General features: G+C 44.8%; 1 protein-coding gene across 3 annotated transcripts in view; it reads left to right on the top strand.

Annotated features, from left to right (window-relative positions):
• Positions 1-1,024: 1,024 nt before the first annotated feature.
• B3GALT1 (beta-1,3-galactosyltransferase 1) overlaps positions 1,025-13,856 on the top strand; it is a 418,576-nt gene continuing 405,744 nt past the window's right edge. The window contains exon 1 of one of the 3 annotated variants that reach the window (XM_077272798.1): positions 1,025-1,309. The gene's annotated coding sequence lies outside the window, so the exon portion shown is untranslated. Of the gene's footprint in view, positions 1,385-13,856 lie in introns of all 3 variants that reach the window. The other 2 variants (XM_077272797.1, XM_077272800.1) reach the window with 2 other exon arrangements.

Here is a 13,856-nt window from a genome sequence, read left to right as displayed (position 1 = left end):
AAATCCCGTACAAGACCTCTGTGCCCCCAACTTATAACCATCATGGATCACTGCACCAAAAAGCCAAAATCACAGCAAAGTATTCATTTAAGTGACTAATCTGTAGTAATGTTTCTTTTAAAGGTTCTGGAAAACCAACAGCTGCTGCAGAACCTCTTGGGAACAGTGTCGGACTGGGGTGCCAAGGGCCCACCAGTAACATTGACTTTGCCCACTTTTCACCTGCATACAAATATTATTCTACCCTCGTTCACAAATGTACCTATATCTCTATATGGTAATGAACTGGGTAGTTTGGATAATGAATGATGAGATGCTGTTTTTTTTCCGTACAGAGTAAATCAAGTGACTTATGCCAAGTACTGCCCATACAGTGCGGTTGGGGGCCACCGGGGGATTGCCCTGTTACTCTATGTGCCAGTCCGAGCCTTCTTGTGAGTCATTAGGGTATGTGCACGCTCTGTGGATCCGCAGCATTTCCCATGAGTTTACAGTTCAATGTAAACCTATGGGAAACAAAAAACGCTGTGCACATGCTGCGGAAAAAAACGCGCGGATACACAGCGGTTTACATTCCGCAGCATGTCACTTCTTTCTGCGGATTCCGCAGCGGTTTTACAGCTGCTCCAATAGAAAACTGCAGTTGTAAAACCGCAGTGAAATCTGCAGAAAAACCGCAGTAAATCCGCGATAAATCCGCAGCGGTTTTGCACTGCGGATTTATCAAATCCGCTGCGGAAAAATGCGCAGTGGACCAGAATACGTGTGCACATAGCCTTAGTATTCTAATCTCATGCCTTACTGTAAGTTTTTTTTACCTATACATTGGATTAGAAACCTAATTACATTTTACGGCAGCCTGGAGGTATACACTATGCGGGAGCGTGATATGTCCTACTAAATAAATGTTATAGCAGGAAAAAAGCCTTTCTGTATGAAATAGCTGCCACCTACTACTGCTCTCTCCATCGGTGCACTGGGGGTAACCTCTCACTATACAGGCAGTGCAGCAGGAGGGGCTTCTGACATCAGGGGCACTGACTTGCCAGGCTCCAGCTTCTCTTTGCACTGAGTAATCCTGACTCTGGGCGTGTGTGGCTTGTGATGGAAGGCTGGGCTTGTGTGCACTGAAGGCAGCCACTGCCTGGCAAGGGAGGCCCCTTCTCAGTGCTGTGCTCTGCCTCTTGCAGCTGCAGGCAGCAGCATCACTTGCATGTGGATATCAAGCTCTGTGTGTCAAAGGCTGCTGGTGACAACAACCTCTGCAGTGATTTCTCAGGACCTAGAAAGGATCCATCCTGCACTGATGGTATGTGCTGCCAGCTTTGTTTCTGATTACCAAGTGCTCCAGCAAATGTATGGAGAAAGGATGCATCATCCAGGGGTGAGCTGCTACATTCTGCTCCCTGCATCCCTCCACTTCCTCTCTCTCTCTCCCTCTGGTCCTTCTCTGGCTAATAATGTCACAGGCACAGAGCTGCTACCATTACAGATTTTTCTAGGCTGGTGACATTAATCAGAAAATGGTAGCTGCTATGCCTTGGCTTTTCCTTCAGTGCATCCCATCAACTCTGATTTGCTTCCTTGCATACCATGTGTGGATCACTCAGTGTTTCTCCAGGGGACAGAGGCTGTAGTTTGCAGGCCCCTTATTGTTAATGAGATATATATATATATAGATTTACCAAATCTGATGGAAGGATGGCAATTACAGCCATGATTTACCCAATGTAATAATATTAGGAGAGCAAGTAACATTTCTGGATGCCAATGACATAGAAGTTGTGGCTGTTTGTGAAGATTGTTGCAATTTTTAAGTGTCTGTTGTGACTTTATACAATGTTGCATTTGTTTGATAAACATGAAACAGACACAAGATAGATGGATGAATAGATTGGTGGATGGATATGATTCACCATTGCTGTCCACTGATACAATGACAGGCTGATATTATGTTACCTCTCTCTATAAGAATGTGGGACATCAAAGATCAGCTCTGTCATGAGAGGTCTGCATTGTGTGCCATGCTATGCAATACTGCTGTTCTTATTTATGTGGAGTTTTAATAAAAAAAAAAAAAAAAATTGTTACATGAAGTTGAAGTCCTCCTTGAAAGTTTTTAGATTTTTTTTTTTTTTTTTTTTTTTTTTTGGGGGGGAGGGGTAGCTGAACAACTTAGATTGGAATGTTTGTTTGTATGTTGTTTTTTTTTATTTTTTTTATTTTTGCATTTTGTTATACAGGCATGCCAGGGGGTTGTATTTTATGCTATTTATTTTATTTTTATTTTTATTTTATTTATTTTATTTTTTTTTTGGGGGGGGGGAAAGTGGCAAATATAAAAAAAAAAATATTGCAGTGAAATCATAACTAATTATCAATGAATCTAATAATAATGTAACCAGAATAATGATGATGATACTAATGTAAAAATAATAGTAAACTACAATGATCAGCATTAAGTGCTCGTGAAACTGTAGAATGTCGGCGTATGAGCGAATATGTTGGTGCTTTATGGAATAACTGGAGGCGATTTCATCGTATTCACACTTAGTGTGATATTAACCCATGGAGGCGAGATCGCTCCTTAATCATTGCTGTATTAGCCGAATATTGGAAACCGATAGATGTTTTGCTATGATAAATTTATTTCTATTCGTGTCTGTGCATGTTTGTGTGTATACAGCCCAATAATCGCCCTTTATGACTTTTGCATAGTGCACTGGTTTCTCTTGTGTATGATTATAGTCCATTGTCGTAGTGTAATGTACTATAAGAGAGTATCCTTGTTGTCAGTAATGTTATAATTTGTTGAGTAAAGATATATATCTGGAACTGGATGGATAAAGGTCAGAGGGGTGAGAATTCCTTTGCTTGCAGTGCAATAATCAGTTTGTATTAGGAGATCTGTCTAAAGTTGCATCTTACATAGAATATTGCTGCTGAGGCTTCAGACCGCAAATTATACTAAATGTATGATATAGTTTGTACACACAATGTTCAGTTATATTGTGTAAATACATAGGTATTGATATACAGTGTGTGTATGTATATATTGTGTGTGTATATAAATATAATATATATATATTTATTTATTTTAGGCAAGTGTGACATATACATTCGAGGGGTAAAGAGAAAGTGGGTTGGCTGAGAAGCCTGGAAGTGACCATCTGTACCGACGCTTACAGACCATGCTGTCACTTTAGCATTGTAGATCTGCTGCCAGTTGTGAGACTTAATACCAATGAGAGTGGCTAATACTGCAAATGCCCCTTCTGGCCGGATTATTAAATGTTAGCAGAGTCTTAGTGGTAATGTCAGATAGGACGGGCGCATCATGTCACTTGTATGACTTGGAACATGATTAAAAGAGCCCTATATCAAATATTGTGTTGATGGAATTTAGTGGCCTAGTGCGTTGGTCATATGGGATGGATTGATAGGAAATAATGCAGCAGCCTCTGTAAGCGCTAAGATGTCTGCAAACTTTGACTAGATGAAGATTAAACTGCATTATTGCATTAAAAGCTATTGAATTTTGCATAGCGTTTCTTCAATAAAATGGCGTTGGATAGCGCGGCATGCACTCCAAAATTAAAGGGAACCTGAGTATACAGAGCAGTTATTGTAACCACGCCCCTGGTCCTGACTGACAATCCGTCTACATTGGGGCCGATCATCAGTCAGGACCGGGGGCGCGGTAACTTGTGAGGTTCTGTATTCTTAGAGCAATGACTGAACCCGGGGGACCCCGACCACATGACTGAATCCGGATGCTGCGTGCAGGCGCCGGACAGTATACTAATGCTGATAACCTGCAGATATGCTGATAATCTGCAGGTTAACATCATTATTTCTGGTGACAGGTTCCCTATAACATAGCACAAAAAATGTACCAAAAAAAAAATGCCACCCGGGCGTAGAATGGGTTCAATAGCTAATACTGGTATATGGTCCCACATCCTTATATATGCCCTCCAGCCAGGGATATGCCCCCCATCCTGCCTGCGCTACTGTTGTTCCATACATACAAAGAAAAACAAACCCTCCTACTCGCCTTTCCCCCGCGCACCTGCAGTGCGTTGTCTGCGTTAGGTATTTAAAATGGCGCAGGAGATTGCAGTATGTGCACGCACTGACTCTGGAGCCGCACATCCTCCTCCTCATGGCACCGTAGATAGGCGCTGAATCTGGAGCCGCACATTCTTCTCCAGCCTCCTCCTCATGGCACCGTAGATAGGCGCTGACTCTGGAGCCGCACATTCTCCTCCAGCCTCATCCTCATGGCACCATAGATAGGCGTTGACTCTGGAGCCACACATTCTCCTCCAGCCTCATCCTCATGGCACCATAGATAGGCGCTGACTCTGGAGCCACACATTCTCCTCCAGCCTCATCCTCATGGCACCGTAGATAGGCGCTGACTCTGGAGCTGCACATTCTCCTCCAGCCTCCTCCTCATGGCACCGTAGATAGGCGCTGACTCTGGAGCTGCACATTCTCCTCCAGCCTCCTCCTCATGGCACCGTAGATAGGCGCTGACTCTGGAGCCGCACATTCTCCTCCAGCCTCATCCTCATGGCACCGTAGATAGGCGCTGACTCTGGAGCCGCACATTCTCCTCCAGCCTCATCCTCATGGCACCATAGATAGGCGTTGACTCTGGAGCCACACATTCTCCTCCAGCCTCATCCTCATGGCACCGTAGATAGGCGCTGACTCTGGAGCCGCACATTCTCCTCCAGCCTCATCCTCATGGCACCGTAGATAGGCGCTGACTCTGGAGCCGCACATTCTCCTCCAGCCTCATCCTCATGGCACCATAGATAGGCGCTGACTCTGGAGCCACACATTCTCCTCCAGCCTCCTCCTCAGGGCACCGTAGATAGGCGCTGACTCTGGAGCCGCACATTCTCCTCCAGCCTCATCCTCATGGCACCATAGATAGGCGCTGACTCTGGAGCCGCACATTCTCCTCCAGCCTCATCCTCATGGCACCATAGATAGGCGTTGACTCTGGAGCCACACATTCTCCTCCAGCCTCATCCTCATGGCACCATAGATAGGCGCTGACTCTGGAGCCACACATTCTCCTCCAGCCTCATCCTCATGGCACCGTAGATAGGCGCTGACTCCGGTGTCACACTCCTCCTCCAGCCTCCTCCTCATGGCACCGTAGATAGGCGCTGACTCTGGAGCTGCACAGTCCTCCTCCAGCCTCATCCTCATGGCACCGTAGATAGGCGCTGACTCTGGAGCTGCACAGTCCTCCTCCAGCCTCATCCTCATGGCACCGTAGATAGGCGCTGACTCTGGAGCTGCACACTCCTCCTCCAGCCTCATCCTCATGGCACCGTAGATAGGCGCTGACTCTGGAGCCGCACATTCTCCTCCAGCCTCATCCTCATGGCACCGTAGATAGGCGCTGACTCTGGAGCCGCACATTCTCCTCCAGCCTCATCCTCATGGCACCGTAGATAGGCGCTGACTCTGGAGCTGCACATTCTCCTCCAGCCTCATCCTCATGGCACCATAGATAGGCGCTGACTCTGGAGCCGCACATTCTCCTCCAGCCTCATCCTCATGGCACCGTAGATAGGCGCTGACTCTGGAGCCGCACATTCTCCTCCAGCCTCATCCTCATGGCACCGTAGATAGGCGCTGACTCTGGAGCCGCACATTCTCCTCCAGCCTCCTCCTCATGGCACCGTAGATAGGCGCTGACTCTGGAGCTGCACAGTCCTCCTCCAGCCTCATCCTCATGGCACCGTAGATAGGCGCTGACTCTGGAGCCGCACATTCTCCTCCAGCCTCATCCTCATGGCACCGTAGATAGGCGCTGACTCTGGAGCCGCACATTCTCCTCCAGCCTCATCCTCATGGCACCGTAGATAGGCGCTGACTCTGGAGCCGCACATTCTCCTCCAGCCTCATCCTCATGGCACCGTAGATAGGCGCTGACTCTGGAGCTGCACATTCTCCTCCAGCCTCATCCTCATGGCACCATAGATATGCACTGACTCTGGAGCCGCACTCCTCCCTGTCACCTCCAGGCACTGGAGCACTGGTGTAGTAGTGCTGGATGCGCCCTTTCGACTCTGTTCACACTGCACAGTCTATACCCGCTTCTGACAGAATGATGCATCCAGCGTTATATTATAGATATCTATATCACGGCGGTGATAAATTGACCAATTCATGTGAGCCATGACCTTTCTATGGGGAGACCCACAACGTAGTCCTTATCACATATGGCTCTCTCTGTTTAAACACCTAGAAATATAAGAGGTAAGAAGGATCCAGCACTAAGCCTCAGGCTACGGTCACACATTCAGTATTTTACATCAGTATTCCTCAGCCAAAACCAGGAGTGGGTGATAAATCCCGAAGTGGTGCATATGTTTCTATTATACTTTTCCTCTGATTGTTCCACTCCTGGTTTTCGCTTACAAATACTGATGTAAAATACTGACCAAATACTGAACGTGGGAACATGGCCTTATGCTGATGGGAGGAGGAGAGTGATCAGCCAAATATGGAGGAAGTCGCCACCTCCAATAGTACACTACACAATGTACAGAGAATACAGAGGCTGCTGTATTCCATGGTTTGTATATTATGCAATTGTAGCAGATTACATCTGTTCACACCTGCTTTATTTAGATAGATAGAACTACTCTTTGACTTTAAAAAAAAAAAAAGAAAATTGACAGCACTCAATAGCAGATTCCTTGCAAAAACGTGTTTATTGGCCCATGTGAACAGGTAACAATGTTTCTGCTCAAGAGCACGTGAACCTTTTTCATGCTTGGCAATGCGTAGCAGAGGTAGGAGGATTTCAGCCTGTCAGGTTGCACCTATACCTGCACGTTTGCTGCTTAATTTTTTCTTATTCTTTTATTCTAGATAATAGATAGATAGATAGATAGATAGATAGATACAGGGGCGGACACGGACAGCTTGAGGCCCCTGTGCAGGAAATGTGTCTGGGCCCCCTCCTTTTAAGGCGACAAATCTATATCTAAAATTCTATCTATCTATCTATCTATCTACCTACCTATCTATCTATCTATCTATCCTATATAATTGTCTAAGGGGTACTTCCGTCTGTCTGTCTGTCCCGGAAATCCCGCGTTGCTGATTGGTCTCAACAGCTGCCTGTCCTGGCTGCCGCGACCAATCAGCGAAGGGGACAGTCCGATTAGTCCCTCCCTACTTCAGTCCAGACAGTGCCCGGTGCCCGCTCCATACTCCCCCCCCCCCCCCCCCCCCCAGTCAGTGCTCACACAGGGTTTAATGCCAGCGTTAACGGACCGCGTTATGCCGCGGGTAACACACTCCGTTAACGCTGCTATTAACCCTGTGTATCCCTAACTTTTTACTATTGATGCTGCCTATGCATCATCAATAGTAAAAAGATGTAATGTTAAAAATAATAAAAAAACAAAAAACCTGCTATTCTCACCTTCCGTAGTCCGCCGAGGCGCTCGCGGCTGCCGCTAGCTTCCGTTCCCAGAGATGCATTGCGAAATTACCCAGAAGACTTAGCGGTCTCGCGAGACTGCTAAGTCATCTGGGTAATTTTGCAATGCATTCTGGGAATGGAAGACGGCGACAGCTGCGTGCGCATCGGCACAGCTTGGCTGGATCGCTGTGGGTGAGTAAATAACTATTTTGTATTTTAAATATTTTTTTATAACAGGGATATGGTACCCACACTGCTATATACTACGTGGCCTGTGTTATATACTGCGTGAGCTGTGCTATATATTACGTGACCAGTGTTATATACTGCGTGGCCTGTGTTATATACTACATGGCTGCTATATACTGCGCGGGCTGTTATATAGTATGTGGGCTGTGTTATATATTGCATGGGCTGTGCTATATATTATGTGGCCAGTGTTATATACTGTTTGGCCTGTGTTATAAACTGCGTTGCCTGTGTTATATACTGCGTGGCTGCTATGTACTGCGTGGGCTGTGTTATATAGTATGTGGGCTGTTATATACTGCGTGGCCACAGTTATATACTGTGTGGCCTGTATTAACACATCGGGTATTCTACAATATGTATGTATGTTTATAGCAGCCACATAGTATATAGCACAGGCCACGTAGTATTTGTCTGCTATATACTACATGGCTGCTATATACATACATGCATACATAGATATTCTAGAATACCCGAAGCATTAGAATCGGGCCACCATCTAGTGTGTATGTATGTATATATATATATATATATATATATATATATATATATATATAATTAGTCCCCTTTTATTATGCATATTGCCATCTCTTCTTACACAGTGCCCTCTCTTGTTATGTACAGCACCATCCCTTACATATTGGATTTTATAGAGCCCTGTTTTTTTATTACATACCGTCCTCTCTTGTAAAGTATATAATGCAATGATGGCTGATGGAGCATGGGAAAGCTTCTTTTCTAAAGGAGGAGCTGATGGACTGGTAGTCTGGTCACCGGCTCCTCCATCGGTAGTCATTTTATATCTAACAAGAGGGGGGACTATGTAATAAAAGAGGGCACTGTGAATAACAAGAATTCACTATGTAAGAGACAGTACTGTACATAACAGCAGAGGAAGCTATATAGTAAGGGATGGCACCATATATAACTAGAGAGGATAATATGTAATAAGGGACGTTCTATACATAACAAAAGAGGAAACTATGTAACTAAGGATGGTGTTATACATAATAAGTGAGTACACTATATACTAAGGGACTGTGTTAGACATAATAATTGATAATAACATCTTCCTTCACCTCTTCCTGTTCCTAAATCCATTATAAGTCCCACTTCCTCCCATCCCAATCCCCCACACCCCTCATTGTCCTCCTCCCCTGCATCCCATTATTGCCCTCTCCCCATCCCCATGATTGCCTTCTTCACCACCTCCATCAATGCTTTCTCACCACCACCACCCCATTATTGCCCATTCCAACACCTCCATCATGGCTTCCTCCCCACCATCCCCATCATTGTCCTTTCCACTGCCACCATCATTGCCTTCTCCCACACCACCCCTATCATTACCCATTCCACGACCTCCATAATTTCCTCCTCCCCCACCATCCCCATCATTGCCCTTTCCACCACCAGCATCATTCTTTTCCACCACCACCCCATTATTGCCCATTACACTGCCTCCATCATTTCCTCCTTCCCCACCACCCCCATTATAGCCCTTTCCACCACCCCATCATTGCTTTCTCCCCCATCACCCCCATCATTGCCCTCTCCGTCAACGCAATCACTGCCTTCTGCCCCATCACCCCCATCATTGCCCTCTCCTCCACCTACACAAACACACAGACACACACGGCACAATTCACCTGTCTGCATACACACACACACTGACCTCACCTCTGTGCATGGTATCCTGAAGCCGCACCATCACTGGCAGCTTCCTGTCTCGCACAGCCGTGACGCTGAATGATGATGTCATTCAGCCGCTGCTGTGTGAGACACGAAGTGCGGGCAGGAAGCAGGACGGATCCCTCCTGCAGCTCTGCTCCGCTGCCATTTTCTCTTGCAGCCAGCAGAGCTGCAGGGATTGCTCCCTGCCTGCCGCACATGAGGGCAATCTGGCCAGGGACCCCCCCAGATCCTCGGGGCCGGATAAACTGGCCTGATTGTCCTCATTATTAGCTGCCATGCAGGGGACCCCAGAGTCTCCGGGCCCCGATGCAGCCGCACCAGTTGAACAGGTGGTATGTCCGCCCATGGATAGATATGAGATAGATAGACAGATATGGGATATATAGATAGATAGATATGTGATAGAGAGAGATAGTTGATGGATATGTGATAGAGAGAGAGAGATAGATAGTTGACAGATATATACAATAGATAGATGATGATAGATAGATACGAGTATGTAACTCAGGTAATCAGATCTGACAGTGGAATTTTGAAGACTCATACACACAAGTGGAATATTGATTGTGGATGGTGACACTGACTGGAATCTATGTCTGAAACCTATGGAAATGGGATTCTTGCTCACTCAGGCATTTAATGAGGACCAGAGGATAAGTGACAGGGCGTTCACTCCTCACATTGGAACAATGCTGTAGTTTACAGACTGATGTCTGTGTGTTGTCACCTGTCTGTGAGTGACGAGCAGCTGCAATATTTGCATTCCAAAAAACAAAACAGTACGCCTTCACCTACACATAAAACTACAGTACACCTTGCAATGCTGATGCATTAGTTTGAAAGGTGTATTCATTCTGAAAGTACCCAAGTGGTAATACGAGGCTGCGCTAAAATTGCGACTTTTGTCATTGTCATATCATTTTCGCACAGCTCTGACAAAGTGGGCAGAGGTGGGACAGGATGGGGTCTCGTCAATTTCCGCTCATCAAATTTATGAGTGGCGACGTTCCTTGGACCATATTTCTTACTCCAGTTCCGAACGGGAGTAAGATTTGTGGTGCTGCACACACACGGAGATGCATGGTTCTTTTAAGGAACACTGGACTGATTATTTCAGTCATGGGGCAGCGTATGGAGTATAGAGAGAGGTGGGTGTAACCGCGCCCCTGGCACTGACTGACAGCCGGCCCTAATAATGAGCTGCTGTCAGTCAGTCTTGGGGTGCGGTTACAGCCACTGCTCGCTTTACTCAGATAGGTGACTGAATCCGCTCCACTGCTGCCCCCACGACTGAAACTCGAACAATGCCAGGGGGAATAAAGTTAATTTCCTCCCAGCAGCGGGACTCAAAGGTCGGGTGCGGGGTAGGTTCAGAATGCTAGTAGACTCCATATTAACCCCATATCTGCAGGTTGTTAGCATTTTTTTCACGTGAATAACCCTGGATCAACATTTTATTGTGTTTCTGCTTTTCTCAGATTCTGAACGATATTTCGCTTATGATTTATTTGTTTAACGCACGTTGGGGCTAGTGGCGCATCTCTCCTACATCGTACAATGAGTAAGAGTCTGTAGTGATGGGGTGGGGTGGGGTGGGGTCTTGGGAGGTTTTTTGATTCCGAGTACTGACTTACAATGGAGTCCTGCTATATCTCCTTCCCCCACTACACTACAATGACTCATACGGTTACATATGCACTGCGCACTTTCCTATTATGAGGAGTTAAATACCCTGTTGATGTAGTATTGATGCTTTTGCCATTCTCTACCTGATCTTTTCTCTGGAATCTTATGAAACGTATTCATTGTGTAATATACAGTATGTATTGATATGTCTTTTTTGATTTACTGAATACATTTACCTTATACCTTTTTATATATTACATCCTGGACATATTGCTCTATTTCTTTTGTATTTCACGTGCAGGAACATGGTCTGATCATCTACATCTCCTGGACAGTGGAGGAAACAAAACAGAGTAAACAGACAGGACATCACAGTATCACAGTTGACTCTTTCTGCGAGGTAAAGCATTTCCCTGCCATGCTTTACCCCAAAGTAAGAATCATTTGTGATCCTGTGCTGTAATGTCTGTATACTCTTTTGCTTCCTCACCTGCCCAGGAGCTGTGGTATGATCAGATCATGAACTGGAGCAGCTCTGCATGGTCAGACACAGCCATTACACAGTACACAGCAGGGGCACATTTATAAGATTATCTCAGCACGAGAACATTTTTTTTTAAATACGGTACATCCAAATATGGAAATTATTATTATTCCGAGATCTATTGATTAAAATGGGTTTTCCCATGGACAAAAGTTCCTTTAGGTGCAGGGATCTTACGTCAGTAGCTCCACTCCAGGGCTGCAATAAAAAATAAAAACACTGGGGGGGGTGTTTTTCAATGATTCTCATTGGAATCAACATGATGTCCTTGACATGGCGGATCCACCAGACCAGAGGCATTTCTTGTAGCCACTTTTGCTAATATTTTTATGTAAGTTTGCTAAAACGGACAACTTCTTAAAGTGCAACTTCTTGGAAGAATGAAAATTGTGCTACAAAATCTTTGTTATGGGAACTGTGTGATCCCTGTTTCCACCATATTCTAGGAAAACTCTGCTCTTCAGGATCCCGCTAAACCCTATATGCAGCACTCTAATATTTCCTTATAGATGACACTTTCTAACTATTTCTTCACTGCCTATTACATCCAGCAATCTGTAAGAAGAGCAGTGATCTGATCCGATATGTTTTGCATCGACTCCCACTCGGATTTGCACGGTTGTTCACAGAAGCTTCAGGAATCATTGGTCTGTAGGTGGGATTCTGTATCTCGTAGCAAACACATCTAATAATAGCGCTCCTTCTTCTTCACATCACTCTGGAGCGGATCCAATATCTGACAATAGCTCGGAGAAAGAAATGCCGGAGAAGAAATCATCACGTGCCATTTATATCAATGTGTCCCTGAAGGAAGCTCCACATTCTAGCCGGACTCCGCGCCAGATATTGGACAGTATCACACAATGAGAATTGGTGCAGCTTTAATTTTTTGCAGGAGGCGACACATTTAATCAGTTTTTATTGCAATGGATGAGATTAGCGTTGGTAATGGCAGGTTAGAAGCGAGCTTGTTGGAGTGTTTCGCTCTGGCGATTAGTTATATAGGATTATTCTATAGATATACGGTAGTTTGTATTTTTTTTTGCTATTTAACTACATGATCGTAAATTTAAAGGGGCTATCTCATTATATCGGTCCGAGGTTTTACATGGCGGTCATTCAAATGACTGGACCCCGTTGTACTGTAGTAAACAGATTTAGGTGCGCTCTCTAATATGGCAAATAGACAGGAGCCGTCCTGATGATACAACCATTAACTAGATCTCCGAGACCTCATGAGGCTAGTGTACTTACTTAGGAAATCCATGTCAAACTGGCTGTCATTAAATCATTCTATGCCCAAGTAGCTTAATGGACAGCTCCTCAGTGTCCCTTTTCCCTGCTGATTTCTCACACTGCTCATGACAAGCTGCTGTGGTCAGTGAGGCTGAATGAGTGGGTGGAGAATGAATGAATAAATATGCTCTTTCATTCTATAGATGATATCTTTAAAATCAAGAATATACAGTCATTGTAACTTGGATTTCAAAATAAGTACACCAACCTCATCAGGTCTTAGTGATTTATTTTACAATGTATACAGTTTCCGCTGTGAAATCTGGTGAGAGATCTGCTATAAGCTCAGACGTCTGTCATATAGTACTCAAAGGAAACATTTTATTAATTTTTAGAACCTTGAAGAGGCTCTGTCATCAAATTTTCATGATTTAAAACTACTTGTACTATTATATACTACACCGGAGATACAAGAGTCAAAAACTGGCCAAAATAGTAATAGCAAAATACGTTTATTGAAAACTCAATTTTCACCTAAAACCATACATATCGTATATAGAAGAGAACAATTAATAAAAGTTCAAAATGTGACTACATCCATGGATACAACCGATGACTCAGGTGCAACATGACGGGACAAAAGTTAAATCAGCTGTCATGACAAAAAAAGTGATTATTGCCTACACATGAATGCTTATAAACCTGATGCATAGCAATTAAACCAGGTGTTACAATTGCAAAGTGGCATGCTACATCATGCTACTTTCAGATTACATAGCAAAAACCTGCTGACAGATTCCCTTAAAAGGGAATGGGTCCACACAAAATGACTGGTGAAACTAAGGCCAGGCGCTCGGTTAACCCTTGGCATGGAAAACATTTAAGTGCACCTTCCCACCTGCTTGGTTCAATCTATCACTGCTCTTCTGTGGCTGTAAAAAGCCATAGCTGTCAATCAAAGAAGAGGGTAACGGAGATGGAGGGAAAACCAGCAGGTGGGAAGGTGCACTGAAATGTTTGGCCATGTCAAGGGTTAACCGA

This window comes from Ranitomeya variabilis, chromosome 7 (assembly GCF_051348905.1).
Source record: "Ranitomeya variabilis isolate aRanVar5 chromosome 7, aRanVar5.hap1, whole genome shotgun sequence".
NCBI classification, from domain to species: Eukaryota; Metazoa; Chordata; class Amphibia; order Anura; family Dendrobatidae; genus Ranitomeya; species Ranitomeya variabilis.
Note: the sequence above shows the minus strand (reverse complement) of the source record. Positions and strands in the feature narration are given on the sequence as shown.